The sequence below is a fragment of the Neocloeon triangulifer genome, unplaced genomic scaffold, assembly GCF_031216515.1.
Source record: "Neocloeon triangulifer isolate White Clay Creek 2 clone unplaced genomic scaffold, ASM3121651v1 ptg000009l, whole genome shotgun sequence".
Taxonomy (NCBI): domain Eukaryota; kingdom Metazoa; phylum Arthropoda; class Insecta; order Ephemeroptera; family Baetidae; genus Neocloeon; species Neocloeon triangulifer.
This window is the reverse complement of record NW_026775551.1, coordinates 4,285,203-4,301,779: the sequence shown is the minus strand read 5'-3', so window position 1 is coordinate 4,301,779 and position 16,577 is coordinate 4,285,203. Positions and strand designations below refer to the sequence as shown.

Below are 16,577 nucleotides of genomic sequence, written 5' to 3'. Positions count from 1 at the left end.
CAATGAAATTTAAAAACTTAATATTTTTCTCTTTGGATGATGAATGATTAAGATATTATTTTCTTATGCTGTATCAAACGAATTATAACTTTTGTCATTGTGCATTCTTTCCCTAATTAAACCTTGCATTTAAATTTATTAAGTCCTTAATTTTATTCGGTTTTATCATGCGAAAATTATTGAACATAACTTCTCTTAACAAATTTTTCACTATCGGTCTGGGATAAATTATAGCTTACAATATCATCACCCTTCAAAAACGATTTTCCCAACAAGCGATTTATTCTGCATTCTGTCAGCGCTCTCAAGCAACAATCTACGGATTTCCAGCCGATCGAGCTTTGAGTGAGCCCTGAGAGCGCCGTGAAGTATTAATTCAAATTTCCGGCTTGTCAGATTTACAGCTCCCGTGAGGCGGAGAGCATTAAAAATGGCAAATCTAATCTCGAAAGCAAACAAGAAGTGCGTTTCCTCTGGGGGTTGCACTCCTCGAAACTTAGCGCACGTTTCAATTTGCGACAGTCCGTCCGTCCGTCCTCTTAGTCCAAAGTCATTTCCTCGGGCCAGAATAAATACGGCGAGTTTGTATCATCGCGCAACAACGCACGGCATTAATATTCAGAGGCAATTAGTTGCAAAGAGATAGCCGAGCCGGCCTTTCTTCCTGCCCGCCAGAAATCTTTCCCTCGGCAAAAGCAACTCGATTATTTATGGCGGAATCCGGTAGGTGCGCGCACGTTGTTAGTTATTAAGTCCAAAGATATTTCCAAGGGGCCCAAGTTTGCCTCTCTAATTAACCCGACGACGCGAGCAGCTCGGAAACAATCGCATTGAGAGAAGAAAGGCCTCCTTGTGTCACGCGCGGCTGCTTTCGATTCTCAGCAGTGCTCGCTGAGAGAATTTGCACGCGCAGGAAAAGAGGAGGAAATTAGCGCGCACAGCTATTTTGCGAAAAATCTGTCAAAGGAGCCGAATTAGGGCGAGAGACGCATGAAAAAGCCATCGACGCGCGAACAATGCTAAAATAATTCCTCGGCGCTGCTCATTTAGGGACGCTCTGTTCTCCCCTTTATCTTCAGCAAACCAATTTCAAGCAAATAAAATAAAACTTAAATAAATCTTCATTTCTAAAGAACAGTAAATCATTTTTTTATATACATCTATATTATATGTAAATTTTTTTTTTGTATTATTAAATATTATTATTTGATTTAAATTACAATAATTTAACTATTTACTGTATTTTCTAAGTAAAATTTTTAATTTGTATTTTGAAAGTGAATTTAAAAAATAATTTAAATAACTATATATTTATCTATGTTCTAATAATGCTCAAGTGTGCAGTATTAAGTTAAAAAATAAATATTTTTATTATTGTAAGTGCAGTCAGACAGGTCGGATATTTGAAATAATTATATCTGTCGCTGATGTGTGCGTGTAGATAATATACGGATATATATTAATGAACATAAATTGAACTACAGTGAAAAAAATGAAAAATATAATATTTTGCTTAAAGAATAAGTTAAAATTGTCCTTCAATTCATTCTAGTTCCAAATTTATTATAAACTGAAATCATAAAATAGAATTTAATAGGAAGAGTGCTCAATCATTTAGTACTTAAATCTTTACTCAGTCATATTGAAAGCTTTTTCAATTTTTTCTCAATTCAAGTCCACAAAAATTGGAGTCTCAGATTTGGAGATCAGCTGATTGATAGATTAATTTAATTTACTCATCATTGTGAGTTATTCGCGTGTTTAATATAAAAATAGTAATCAGAAGGAAATTAATTATTTCCCTTCATATTTTCATACATGTTACCAAATCATGATTACTTGTAATATTTTTAACAGATTTAAATTAAGTAAATAACTACTTAACATTGAAATTGTGAAAATTAAGTGTAAATCCTTGAGCGGAAATCCACGACAAAGTTTTAATTGCACGTCACGTCCATGTGTCGTTTTGTGACAACAGACTTGTTTAGCTCATCTCGCGTTGTCGGTCGGAAGCACCCGCGGCGGCGAGGGAGCGTTTCCCTTAAGCATGATTCGCCGGCATGAACATAATTATGGCCGAGAACCTCGCGGCCATTTAATAAAATAAGCTTCCTCGCTCGCAGCATCTTCATGAGAAAACCTTATGGTGGAGATTAATTTTTTGCCACGGCCCGTGGAGACCAACTGGCTCTGCGGTCAAGGCGTAATTCCAGCAGCAAACTTGGGCCCGACCGACCCTTCCTTTCAAAGAAAATAAACAAGAGAGATGGAGTTGCGAAAGATGTTTTCCCGAAAATTTCTGCTGGAGAGAGCGAAAGCGGAGGCCCACAATGGAGCCGTTTTTATGCGTGCTTATTTATTTTGCTGGCCGCGCCGCCGGCCAGCAGCACATATGTATTCCGGGCACTTGACCAGCCACAGTTTCCAAGTGTTTGCTCGTCGCTCCGAGACTCTTGCTCCCTCCGACTTTTGCTAAAGCAAGTAAAACTTATATACCCCTTACTTTCCAACTGCAAATTCTTTTTGCTTGCGCGCCGCCCCGGATTAAACTGTCGACGCGAGCCCTGTTCGCTCCGGCGAAATCGTGCGTGGATGAGAAGTTGCTGTTGTTTTTTTCGTGGCAAGTGAAGAGGGGCACCGAATGTCAATGGTCCAAGCCATGACACGCAGCTTGCTCGACACGACTGCTGTGCGCGTTGCATAACTTTGATTTAAATGATTCTGAACAAATTGGATAGATTCATAAAAAGGCTGCTTTGCTAGATCTTACAGTTAATTATGTGGATGAAAAAATTACTATTTCAATTTTGAAAATTATTATTAAAGTTGATATTTTTGTTATTATTGTAGATTATAATAATAAGAGATAATTAATATAATTTGAGAGCATTATTAGTATCATTTTGAATATTAATCTAAAAGCACAATATTATCCGTGCATTAATAATTAACCAATTAAAATGAATCCAGTATTTTAAACTTTTAATATAATTAGGAAATGTGTTATTTCTATGTATCCGGTAGGAAATGGATTGAGTAAATTTATTAATATTAAACAATAAAATAAGATAATAAACACAACTATTTAAGTTAAACATTATTAACTATAATATATAGTTAATAATCACTTATTGTTAGATTAATATTAAATTTCTTCAATTTATTATCAAAATAACTTCTTTGACGCCCTCGTCTCAAAAGCAGATCAGCGATATAATCAAAAGGGCGTTCTTTCCCAGGAAGTTTTCCTGCTGTAGCAAAATAAAAAATGAGGGGCGTCTTCAACTAATAGGGTCGCGATAAAGCGAGTTCGTGAGCGGCGTTCCTGCTAATGCGCGACGCTCTTTCGCAGCTAAGGAGTCAAACAATTTCGGTCGAGAGGAATAAGTGCCGATGGAGCTTTCGTTCGACCAACAATGGAGCCATTTTGGAGTGTTCAATCATTGCATGAGCCCACCTTCTTCTCCCCTGCTTTTTCAGCCAAACAAAGAGAGAAAGAGAGGCCAAATGAGATGGAAAGAAAGATTCCTGCCGATAAAAAAGATAATACACTTCCTGATGATACTCTGCTAAATAAATAAATAAAAGGCCAAAGAACGAACCTAGCTGAATCTGAGCAGTACCTTTGTTTCTCTATATTGTTTTTACTGCTTGCTTTTCACTCAACTAAATTTAATTTTTTCTTCACTTCTCTCTTGAACCGAACCAAAGCAATTTTAATAAAGACACAATGGTCTCTCCGTACTCTATGCGGTCTCGATTTTTTTTTCTCTTCTGCTCGCTCGGTCGGAACGGCATAGCTTTTGTTTCTTTTTTGCCCGGCGTGTTTCATTAGCTGACTAAAAGAGGGTACGTGACTGAAACAAATTTCATATAATAACATGTGTGTGCTCGTTTTTAAAATAATTTTACAACGGCAAGATAAAATACCACCGCTCTGCTCTTCGTATTCCATCACGCCATGCTAGTTCTGAAAATAACGCTTTTTTCCAGCAAAAAATAAAAATCTGCGGGCAAACTGTATTTCATTCTTCACCAGAAGCCAGTTAGTTAAAGTTTTATTGCTGGGGAAATAACTCCTCTGCATGTTTTTGCGGTTCGCCGATTTTTTTATTTCATTTTCCCGTTTTATTTCTTTTGCGATTAAAAATAAAACTCCGCGTGCTTTCTCTGTTTAACATTCCGGTCGTAAATGGCATTTCGAGTGCCACCGCCGGGGTTAAATGATAAATTGTTACAACCACACGTGTAAATGAATTATAATACGGCAAAGTTGATTTACAACGACTGATACGCAGGAAAACAATCCAGAGGTAGAAATTTATTTTTCAAGTGTTTAGGTCCTAACCCTTTTATTACTCTTTACGAGCTGCGCGAATGTTGCGGCGTGTTTGCGTTTCCAGTTTTTATTTCATTTTATTTATAGGATAAATTATGTTTATGGCTGAGATTTACATCCAAATAGTTTGAGGAAAATGCGCTCGGCGTTTTCATGACTAATCAGAGCTCCTGCAAAACTCGCTGCGGGAGAGATTGCATGTCGGAAATGGCCTGGCGAGGAATTGTGCTTATTGTGAAAAACGTTTCGGTTGAAAAAATTAATTTGAAAAATTATATTACTTTGAAAGCTGGAATTTCCTGAGGAATTTTTATTAAATTAGAGGGCAAAACAGAAGTTTGATGATAATTTTAAACATTTTTTTCTATTGATTTTCTTCAACTCTCAAGATTAACTAAATATCAACTGTCAGTCAATTTTTTTTCACTTTCGTAAGCTTTGCCAACAAGCATGACTGGTATAAGTTTCAATTATTAGCTCGCACCAAAAACAACAATGATACTTGATACATATTTTGTCAACATACAACAAGAATTAATATCCCTTGAACAAAAGAGATGAGACGACTTAGTTTTGTATACAGATTTCTCCATCTCAGCATTTCGTCCTCCAATTACTGTGCAAGGAAAAGCAGACGTTTCTCGCAACATTTGATACAAACCAGAATGTCAAAAGCAAGAGAGAAAATGCGATTTGCCGTTGTGACTTTGATGTCTTCCTTTCTCTATAAACCATCTCATCGTGCCTGTCTGCGTTTCAACCGTAAAATGGCAATTAAGAAATCCAGTTGTCTTTGCCGCAATTAAATTTTGTGCAGACAGGATTTGAAATAATTGCTCCTTCAAATGTGTCGCTCCGAGCAGGAAACGTACTTAATCCATTTGCGTGGGGAAACGCGTGGGTGGAAGGGAAGTCCTTTGTGCAGAAAAGCGTGGCCAAAAACGATAACCGACGGGCGAGCGGCGCCTACGTATCTTTTATCGTGGCTCGCCATCGAAATGAAGTAGTGTTTGAGGGTCGAGATACGACAGCGGGGATAAAAATTAGGCGCATCAAACGCCTATCTGCGCGCGCGGAGAGAGGGCAATCATTGTAAATTTAACTTAATGCATGAGTAAGCAGCAAAGATAGCAAGCACCACGCTGTCATGTACTTTCATCGTCTGGGAGACTCGCTCACAACCAACCCCTTTATCTCGTCCCTAATGTGGCGTCTGCTAATCCAGAGCTCGGAATTAATTCCCGTATATCTCGCTCGCTCGGTGCCTCGCAAACGATATTTAATGGAAATGGAGTCCTAGCAAGTGCCGCTCTTACGTACGTACACACGAAGAATCGATAGCCGTGAAGAGCAGTAACCCAAATTAAGTGTCTTTTGATTGTCTCCGATGGAATTCCTTGAGCCCTCGTGCGTAGAAAGGTTGAGAAAAAAATGGATGCAAATGGATACGTTTCATAGAATTGCAAAAGATAATCTCGCTTCAAATTAACGCTTCCTTGATTGTTATCTTATTTATGATCCAAGCGAGAAGCGACACAATATGTCTTGCATTGAAATACAAATGAAATAATATCTATGTAAAGGTATAATTATTAATTTGAAAAACATTTTGAAAGTTTTGAAATTACTCAAGAATGTTCCTTGAAACGCACACCACAGCAGCTAATAGAATTGTACACAAGATATATAAAAAGATAATAGAATACATATAAATAGATTAATAAAGAAAATTTGCAAGTAAATATATGAACAGAACAATATAATATAAAAACAATAAGAAAAAAAATAGTAGAAAACGTATATAATAATAAAATAATTAAGAAATTAATAAAAAAATATTTAAACTTTTATATTAATATATTATAAATTTTTGTTTAAAAAAAGTGATTAGTTGGTAGTAAGATTTAACATGATTGTTCTTTTTTTTTAAATACATATAGTTAAATTGGTTTTCTTCCAATTAGTAACTTTTTCCTCATTTTGGAGCCTTAAATAGAAACAAAAATTGCAGCACTATTTTAACTAAACATTTTTTTTTCACTTTGTTGCAATTAATTCCATTTTTTCTTCTTTAAATTGCCCATTGAACTTTGCAGCTGACAATAAATGACGGCTCTGCAGGAAAAGTAAGTCCCGCTTTTCAAGTGGCACGAGGTCATGCTGAATAATGCAGTGCGCGTGGTGCTGGAGAAACTTCTCACTTTGGCGGCGAATCAATCATTGCCGCCCCCCAGTTGGAGGTGCTCTCAGAAAGTTGGAAGTGTGCCGTTCGCACGCCCAACCCTCTCTCATCACAATCGTTGTAATCGCAGATTACACGTGTAACGATGATATATTTATTTATTCACCTCGGCACAAAGGCAGTTTGGGCGCAAGTCGGAGAAACTACAAGCCCGGCTGCGCACAAAGCCGAAAGTTGCCACGAGAGAAAGTGCTCATAAATCCGACTCGCCGCATAACTACACAACCCTTAGCAAGCCAAAGGGGCAGCAAAATCAATACTATAGCCTTTGAAAATTGCTGAATGATTTATGGCTACAGGGAAACAAACTGCCGTATTGCCTGAATTTTACAAGAACTATTAGTTTTTTCCCAGCAGTCACGGAACAACGAAATGCCATGCAGGTAAAATAAGATTGCCGCCCGCCGCTTTGATAAATGATTGCGCGGCGCAGCCGTTTCTTTGAACAGGCTAAAGGGCAAGTTGCCGTCGCTGATCACCTTTCGCTCAATCAAACCCCAATTTATTCTGCGGAGAATTGGGTCGTGAACTTTGCAACGCTTCGGCTATAAAATATTGTAAAACTTTCATATTCTATTATCAATTTCTTTCATCCGACAAAACGGGGAGCATCAAAGGATGTCTCATAAGCGGTTTCTAATTGTAAGATGAAGGGGGAAATTAATTTATTATAAAACGTTTTGAAAAAGTTATTCATTTTAATGTATAAAAAATTTGTTAAGAAAAGATTGAAGATTTATGCTTGATTAATTTTAATACATAAGTAAAAAAAAACTGAAATTTTTGTACGAAAATTTAATTATTCATTTATTTATTAGCAGAAAATCTTGAAAAACCGCAAGTCAGCAAACAAATTCCGACACTTGGTGTATTTTTAAGTTTTATTAAAAGCAGAACACGACGGGTGCATGCAAGTTTTACTCCACCTCACGTATATAGTACAGTTTGTTTTAGAAAATAATTACGCCAGCTGTTTAGCCGCGGGCAACATGCATGTAAAGAGAGTTTACTATGTTTTCCCCTTTGCGCGACATGCAACCTGCAGCGCAGGCAATAAGTGTTCCCGTCCTGTGTGTTTCCCAAACACACACGATCGTGCAAAATCGAAATACACTTCCAGCGCCAGCTGTTTGCACTTGCTTATTTATTTATTGACGCACTGTGATTGATCATTTGCGTTGGCATGGCGTGTTGAAAACGAGTCACGACTCGTCTGTCAGTTGATTGCCATGGATAACTGCCAGCAACGTTTTTGTGCGTAATTACAACCGAGCAGGACTAAAAAAGTCATCAAAAATGCTTAATGCTTGTGAAACGCCGACTAAATATAAATATCAAGTTGAAATAGTTGTTAAATTTACATTTCAATCTAGTTAAAAAAAAAAAAATACTGCCCTTGGAAATCGCAAAGAGCATTTTGTTCCAGGACATAGAATATTTGTATTGTTTGGAATTTGGTTATTTGATTTATAGTTTTAGGAAGAATTGTCTTTCAATAGTAATTTTTATGCTTCTTGCAAATTAACCAAAGTTGTTCGATTTAACCTTTAATTATTACAATTTAATAATAATTTAAATGCTATCCTTCCATTGAATGTTCAAAATTTTTACCTTTATTTAATTATTCATGTTTTTAGTTGTAATATTTGTATCAATTTTTTCTTTACAATAATTTTAAGATTTTTAAGTAAAAAACAAAGTATAACTGACAAAATGTGTATTAAAAATTTCAATAATTAGCTCTTCAAAATAAGTACCATAAGCTGATCTAGAAAATATGCATAACAAATTAAAACTGATCTTTTTTCACAGATTGCACAAAAGTGTCTCGCACTTAATTGAAACAATGCATGTCAGAGGCGAATTTTACGGCGGCGGAGGGCATAAATCAAGCCGCACAGCTTTAAACCCTGTCGCTTTTAAAACCTCGCATACAAAAAGCTAGCAGCAGCAGCACGCTTTTGAATATTCATAAATCCCTGATAGACACCGTAAAGCGGCGCGTTTAGTCGCTTTTGCATAAAATAAAAACGGAATCCGCTGCTTCTCGACATCTGCGCCGTATAAATTTTATCACCGCCTCTCGGAGCGGAAAAATTGCCACTCCTGGCAGGTCTGGGGGTTTTTCTCCTCAGTTTTATGAGATTGTTTTGCCAGGCGAGCAAACTCCCCCGTGATGTCCCCCAGAAACACACATGCTGACGGCACTGCGCATCCATCTCGACATAAAACACACCAAAATATTTTCCCACCAAAATGTATAGAAATATTTTTGGTGCGAAACACACGACGAAAATGTGGGCCAAGGAGAATCTCTCTCTATCATCCATCAGACACCGCTTAGCAGAAGCAGACCTAGATATTTATATAGCAATAAAAACTCGGGGGACTGAATGAAAGGACGGAAAAGTGCATCACATAATTCTATCTCTCGGTATGGAATAAAAAAGGCGGCCCTTCTTTCGCCCTCAGTGATTCCGATGCTGCTGCGGAAATGCCAAGAAGAAGGATCTGCAGCTTTAAAGTTTTGCTTTGACGGAATTTGTAACTAGATTTTCTTTTAGCGCCGCAGAATTTTACTTCCGCCGTGGTTTGCGATGAATAGAAGGATTCCAACTGCGAACTGTGCAACTTGTATGTATGTGAAAGTTAATCTATTTGTTTTTATAGAAAGAAATATCTTTGAAAGTGCACATTCCTTACTTCATAATACAAAACGCCAACCTGATATAACATGCATGATGAGGAGTTTCATAATCCCATCCTCATAATTTAACAACGGCAAAATGATGTTATGCATTTAATGTTTATAAAAAAATTCCTTGAAAGATGCATCATGCTTATTTTATTTTCAACAAAAATATACGAGCAAAAAAGGAAAAATAAAAAACTAACTAACTTATTGATGAATTGTAATATTTTTGTTGTTTTTTACTTGTTTTGTACTTTATTGCAAATGAGGCGCGTAGCAATAGGTGAAGCTTCGAAAGTCAATAATCATCAATAATAATAATAATAATAATAATTAGGCTGCTAAGCTGAAAAACTAATGTCTTTCTTAAAGTGAATTTAGTGATATTATATGGATGTGCATCTTATAGATATATAAAACATACTTTTTTAATATGCATTACCGCTTACATGCCTTGATGTACAAATAGAGTTTAAATATATGCTTCTACCACATTCTCAATATTAAAACAAAATATTTATTTATTTAAAAAAACATAATAATTTAAAATTATGTGTATGTATATATCATATATATTCCAAAATATTTAATAATAATAAAGTAACAATTTAAAATAAATTATTACTATTAATATAATAATATCATTTCTATTATTTTCAGGGAGAGCACTCGATATATAAATGGAATGGAAAAAACGAGCATCTTTTTTATATTTAAGAAAATCATGAACTTGATAACATAATTTGCATTGGTGGTTGCAAGTAAATTAATATAAAACTATCTACCCAATTCAATTTTCTTTTCTTTTAGCAAATGGAATATATTTAAATTAAAAATAATAACTTGGATGCTAACACTCCACGTGCATTTCATAAAAAAAAATTGAAACCTGGTCGCAAAGAAAATTAAAAAAAAGGACATCTGAACCAAAAAGGTGACCTGCAGACACTTGGTATTGGTAATTTAGAAACCTAAGGTTTTGGCGTCTCCAAACTATAACGAACTGATCAAAATTTATGTAAAAATAAAATATCTTAACTGGGTGGTTTCAATTAATTTTTCATCATTTTCTTTGCAGTGAGATGTGAGATTCGTCGAGTTTAAATTTTTATCAAAATATAATATTACTTAACATATCAGGGTGATTATCACAGGACTATTATTTTATGCGAACCATTCTTCACAATGTGCCAACGACCATTAAAGCTTCATTTTGTGACGTTGTTTTCGAGTTAAAATTTGCTAATACAAATAAATTACTTTGCTGCTTTCATCGTTTCGTGCAAATTTCCAGCCGCAAGGCCCGATTGTGCCCCGAGCTCAATTAAAACTCTTTGTCGAAATAATTAATTGCTTAATCGCTCTTACACGGATTCAATTTGCCGTGTAAATTGGCGAGGCACGGCGCCGCCGACAAGAACAATGCTCATGCAGCACCCGTCGCCGTTCGCCAAAGCATGAATAGGTCTGGCTGACTTCATTAATAACAGAACGCACAGCGCTGGAATTGGTTTAAAATTAAGGGACCGCAGCGAAAACCGCCGGAACGCGTGCGTCTTGAGACCGATGCACGCGCGGCGCGGCGAAGGGGGTGCAAAACCGCAACCGCGCCAAACCACCCTGCTCGCCGCGCCCTTTGGCTCGATAAATCTTATCCGCGCCCGTGCATGGAAGGAATTGTAGCGAAAACAGACGCGCGCGATCCCATCAATACGTGTCGTCGCCTCGCACTTAATTCTTAATCGATTTTATTGGCACTTTGATGAGAAAATCGTCTGAGTGTGTGTTTTGAGCCGCCACGCCCGCCGTTTCCGATGTTTACACGTAGAGGTCGGCAAGGAAATTGCAAGTGGGCCGTCTAATGAGGCGATCAGTTGATTTATTGCCATGTTAGGTAATGAGCCTTTTACAGGGATTGAGACCATTTTCTACGATAAATAATAAAAATTAGCTTTTTTCCATTGAAACTATCATATATGGATCCCATCAGGAGGATGCTTTTGTAATTTATAGAGATTCATTAGAATTATTCTTTATCTTTATGTTTTGTGTTCTGGAGTATACCAAATATTAATAACTTGATCCTCCACGTATCAACGTTGGTGAGGATAAGTAACAAATAAATTAGAAAGAAATCTAAACTAGGGAAAAACAACATTGTTCATTAAAGGAATAAAGTTGCAAAGTAATTTTGCAACGTTATAATTTCGTCAGGTTAGGCATTTCTACTGTGGAAACACATTATTCGTACATCAAAAACCATAAAATTTATACCATGCAAGAGATGATAGGGTTCGGAGAAACCCGGGTTTTTGTAGAAAAATGCGGTGCACTGCACTTTTCTGATTTTTTTCGTTTATTTGCGGTTTTTTGCAGGCACTAAAAATGTCCATTATTTTCACATAAATCGCAATAAAACAACAACTTAACATAAGTAACTTTCAAAGTCATGAAGGTATATCAAGCTATGGTGCCTATTTTCAACCAAAAAATAAGAAAAAAAAACCCAGAAAAGTGCAAAAATGCTGGTTTTTGTGGGTGCAAAAAACCGCAAAAAAACCGGCACTGGTTTTTTGCGGGTGGTTAATTCTGGGAACCCTGGATGAAAATGATATTTCCATAAATAACTCTTTTTCTTCTCACGAAATTTTAATCTTTTGCTCTGCAAATTATAGAGAACTAAAATATAAATATTTTTTTCCGATTTGAAATAATTTTTGTAGATTTGATGACATATTTTTAAATTAAATCCCATAATTCCAATAACTAACAAGAAATGATCAAACTTGTGACACAAAAGAAAATTAAGGTTTTAACGCTCTTTAATTTTGATTACATATCAGGTGTGACAAATTAATTTAATATATTGCTATTGCTATAATTATTAATTACACTTGCCTAATGCAGTAATGAAATATAGTTATAGAGCTATAGTCAAACTACTTCTGGCTCTAAATGTTCTAAGAAATTGTTTATAAATTAAAAATAAACATTATTTTAAATTAAAAAATATATAGATCTAAAATAGAAAAAAAAACGATATTTTTAATGCAATGTAAATTTAACTAGGAATATTTATCATTAAATTTTTGACGATTGATAAACTTTCTCATGAATCAAGATTCTTATTTTTCTATTTTCCATTTCTTGTCGCGGCGTGAAAGGCAAACAATGACCGTTGTGACGAGTACACTGCGCCACCTTTTTTTATTCATCCCCATCTCACACGCACTCGCAACGCCGCGAGCCAAGTGCGTGGCCTACCCGGGCGAACTTTCTGAACGGACGCAGAGAATTTATCCGCAGCACACCGCAGAAAGAAAAGCGCGCGGCGGGCCATTACGGAATTCATAATAAATTAATGGCCTCTTTTGCGTTGCCACTTTGCAAAGAATAAGGGTCCGTTCCAGCTGCGTCGGGTCGGCAGGGGTTGTTGGTTAATTTGGCAAATGGGGCTGCGACGGCGTCCGCCACGATTGCGACATCATAATTTGTCTTCTCGGCGGGCAGTCATTAAAAAGTCAAAGCGCTAAGCAGAATCTGAACAAAGGGTTAGACACGGGCAAATTGTAATTAGCTTTATTAGAGCAGAGTTTCAAAAGTTTTGACACATTGTTATGATAAATAACTGAGCGTCGAGAAGAAAATTATTTATGCCTAAAATAAAATGCTTCTTTTTTATAAATATATAAAACCGCTTATTTATAAAATTTAAATTTCAAAATCTATTACGTTTTAGTTATTAATATATTCTGGCAACATTTTCTTGTATTTTAATCACGTATTCATTGTTTGTTTCAGGTCAGTAAAGAGAGATTAAAGTTCTCTGTCGCTGGGATTTCAAATTGCCTTCACTGGACCTTGGGTAAAAGGTATTTGTAGTACAATAAGTCAATTATAGAGTTACAATGTCATGGTTTGGTCTTTCGCCATCAAGGCATCATTTCTAAAAGAACGTTGAATCGTTGAATATGAAAAAAAAAAAAAAAAATACGGAATTTTGTCGATAAGATTTAAATTCAAGCACAAAAAACGTTTCAGTACAGCCATATTATAAAAAAATCTGATTTGACTTCTGTTTATCATATAAAAACTACAAATCAAATTTCTGTATTTTTAATTGCACATTTGTAGCTAATTACAAAATCTTAATTATTTTATTCCTTGATGAGTAATTTTATATTTAATTAGTAAATTATGTAGCACACAATAATTGCAATTATTCACCGAAGAAAATTTCTTTGGATCTCTCAAAATTTTTGCTCCTTTCATAAAAGTGTCCATAAACAAGCCGGTGAACTGTGAGCATCCAGCACAAGCAACTGCGCATATTTTTACAAGTGTCATCCCTTGTGTTGAAAATCAGCGAAATGGGGTGGAAAAGCAGCAGGCCGTCCTCCACGGCATACAAAATTAAGGAAGGCGTCCCGTGAAGTAGCGAGAAATGCAAATTAGGACTTTGCAGTCGGCTTCCGCTTGTGAACACGTGCATTACAACTTGAGCCGCGAATTAGTTGGCCGGCCCGAGATCCGTGTCAGGTGCTTGGTCTGAAATTTCAATATTGCTGAAGGGGTGAATCTTATTATGTAAGCGTCACAATCACGCATTCGAAATGTCCTTTGCCAGAGAAGAAAACTGACTGAAACCAACTATTGCGGTTTTCTTTGAAAGCTGTCAAGAAAGTTTTAAATTATTCCGAGCGGCTCGGCACGATGATGCGCGCTTGATAAACGAAAGCAAGAATGGAAAATTTGCTCCGGCGTGCCCTGGGAATTGGCGGGGCGAAATGGCTTTCGGGCCTACACACTTCTCAGGGCATTTTCCTCATAATCAGATTGCTCCGTGCGCGATGTTAAAGCGAGGCCGAGAGTGGCACCACAATATAATAAGAGCCTTACTCTTCTACAAAAGCCGACTAGATTTTGCCTCTGTTGTTGCAACTTTTCCACTTTCTCCACTGGAAAAATGAATACACTTTTGCCTTTGTTCCCGGAGATAAAAACAATATTTTCCTCGCTCCATTATGCTAGAAATATATTATCGAGAACGCGTTTGTAAAGGTGTAATGGCGAGCATGCTGTTGTTCCACCGCTCCCATTTTGCATTACAATATTGCTGCATGCTGTACCGCAGTAATCAAATGTACCAGCAACAAGCGGCAATAAATTATACATTTAGATCCTTCTTCCATCGATTTTAATATGTAATTTTTTACTTCAATTGATTATTGCAAGTAATAATGAGAGTGTTTTAATTATGAAGTACAAATTATTTGCGGCGGATTTGATCTTTGAAGTTTTAGCGAAATTCTTGCTAGTGGTGGTGCCGTTTTGTCCAACAATTCCATTTTTAAATAAATAATTTTCAACAATAGAATTCAATCTAGACAAATAAACAACGATAAAATAAAAAATAAATTAATATTGTTGCAAATACATGATCGTTTATCTCCGATAATTGAGTGAAGTCTTTTTAGTAATTTTTGGTCTTCACCAATATCTTAAATGAATCGTGAATGTTTATGTCTTCTGAAAATATAGCTGGGGACTTCATTGTCATAACGATTACAATTTGGGACGTATGCCAAAAACAATATCGGAAAACAATTCTTGCGCACGCGTTTTTCGGTTCTCATAATAACCAGGAGGGAAATCTCGATAAAGCTCAGAGGAGTCAAATTGAAATTTAGGAGGAAAAAACTTTGGTTTTCCAATCATTTATGCTATTTCTGATGGAAAATTAAAAATAACACTATTTTTTACTTATAAAATTAAAGAAAAGTTAAAGGAATTACGCATTTATTTTGCTATTTATCAAAAATTAATTTACCAATTAAAAAATTATTTAGAAAAATGTGGCATGCATTATATTTTCACTTGATTTCCTCCACAAAATTGCACTTTGACACTGAGAAAAAAAAATAAAATTAGAAATTTGTGAAAGATTATTGGAGCAAATTTAATGAATTTTCTCCCATTGTGAGAAAATGTCCTCCTGCGCCAAGTTTGAATTCAGAAATTTCATCAAGCTCACAATTCAGGCCAGTGTGTCACGCAGCGATTCTGATGCAAATTTCTTCCTCGGAATGAAGGCGCTACTTCAACAAAGACGGCTGCGATGATTGACGCTCGAATCAGCAGCAAAGTCGTAAAGTCGTCCTGATGTTTTTCATGGCGCGGCGGGGCGCAAAAAACACCCCAGTCGAGTTGGCAACCGGCGAGGCGCGCACGAGAGAGGAAGAGACGCCGCAAGACGTGTGCGGTCTGGAGGCTGCGAATGAATGCGAGTGCGCCGTAATTAGCGCCGCAGCGAGCGGGCAAGACCCACCTTTGCCGGTTTTTTTCAAAGGTGGAAAGCGAAAGGCAGCTGAAATTTTAATCAAAGGCGAAAGAGAGGCAAGTTTATGCAACCATTTCATATTCGTTAAATACAAACTCTGATGAAACTTTTACCTCTGATTTCTCTCCGGGCGGTCTGTAATATTTCTAGACCAAGTTGTTGGGTCTAAACTTCAATTGAAAGAGGCCACAATCAGGAAAAAAAATATAAATTTTTAATATTATTTTTTCACCAAATTAATTTAAATAAAATCAAAAAATAATATGCTGATTCTCAAATAAATTTCACCAAAATTTATATCTATTTTTACAATTTGATCACATTTTATTGAAGTTTTTTTTTTAACAATGTTTGTTAGTTGCAAGAATCCTGTTCGATTCGGTATTATATATAAAATAAGATCTTGCAACGGCAGGTAAGTTTTAATCTGCCCTTGGTGTGCTTTGCTCCAAATCTTTCATTGATAGCAGGCCTAATTTTTCCGTTTCTTTGTGGTGCGTCGACATGAAAGAAACCAAGTTTCCCAATCGAGCCAAAGCGAACGAACCACTCGAAAGCACAATAAGGCCGCCTCTGATTTAGAGCAGCCCCGATTCAATCCGGGCGGAATAAAAAGAGAAAGAGGGCGAACTGCTCTTCTCTTCTCTCATGGCCGGCGATATTCAAATGATTGTTCTAATGCTTCAGACCCGAATAATTTCCCTTTCGTTTTGCCTGGATGATGAGAGGAAAACTCTCAAGAGCTCTTCCTAAATAATTGAAAAGGAATCGGTCCACAATTGAAGTTCGCAGGTCTAATTATTTTATCTTTTGTGCATATTAATGATTTCTAATTATAAGTATTTTACTCACAAAGAACTCCTTCAAATATTAATGGATGAATACAACAATTTATCTTCGTACTCTGCATTAAAAATAAATTATTTTGATTAATTAATTATGATTATTTATTTTTCTATAA

At 36.2% G+C, this 16,577-nt stretch overlaps 1 protein-coding gene across 3 annotated transcripts in view; it reads left to right on the top strand.

Annotated features, from left to right (window-relative positions):
• The window catches only part of LOC132195432 (dipeptidase 1-like), a 117,214-nt gene that overhangs the window by 56,937 nt on the left and 43,700 nt on the right, over nucleotides 1–16,577 (top strand). Inside the window, exon 1 of one of the 3 annotated variants that reach the window (XM_059617418.1) lies at nucleotides 13,092–13,148. The exons of the other annotated variants lie outside the window; for them this stretch is intronic. The gene's annotated coding sequence lies outside the window, so the exon portion shown is untranslated. Of the gene's footprint in view, nucleotides 1–13,091; nucleotides 13,149–16,577 lie in introns of those variants that run through there. 3 annotated transcript variants of the gene reach the window in all.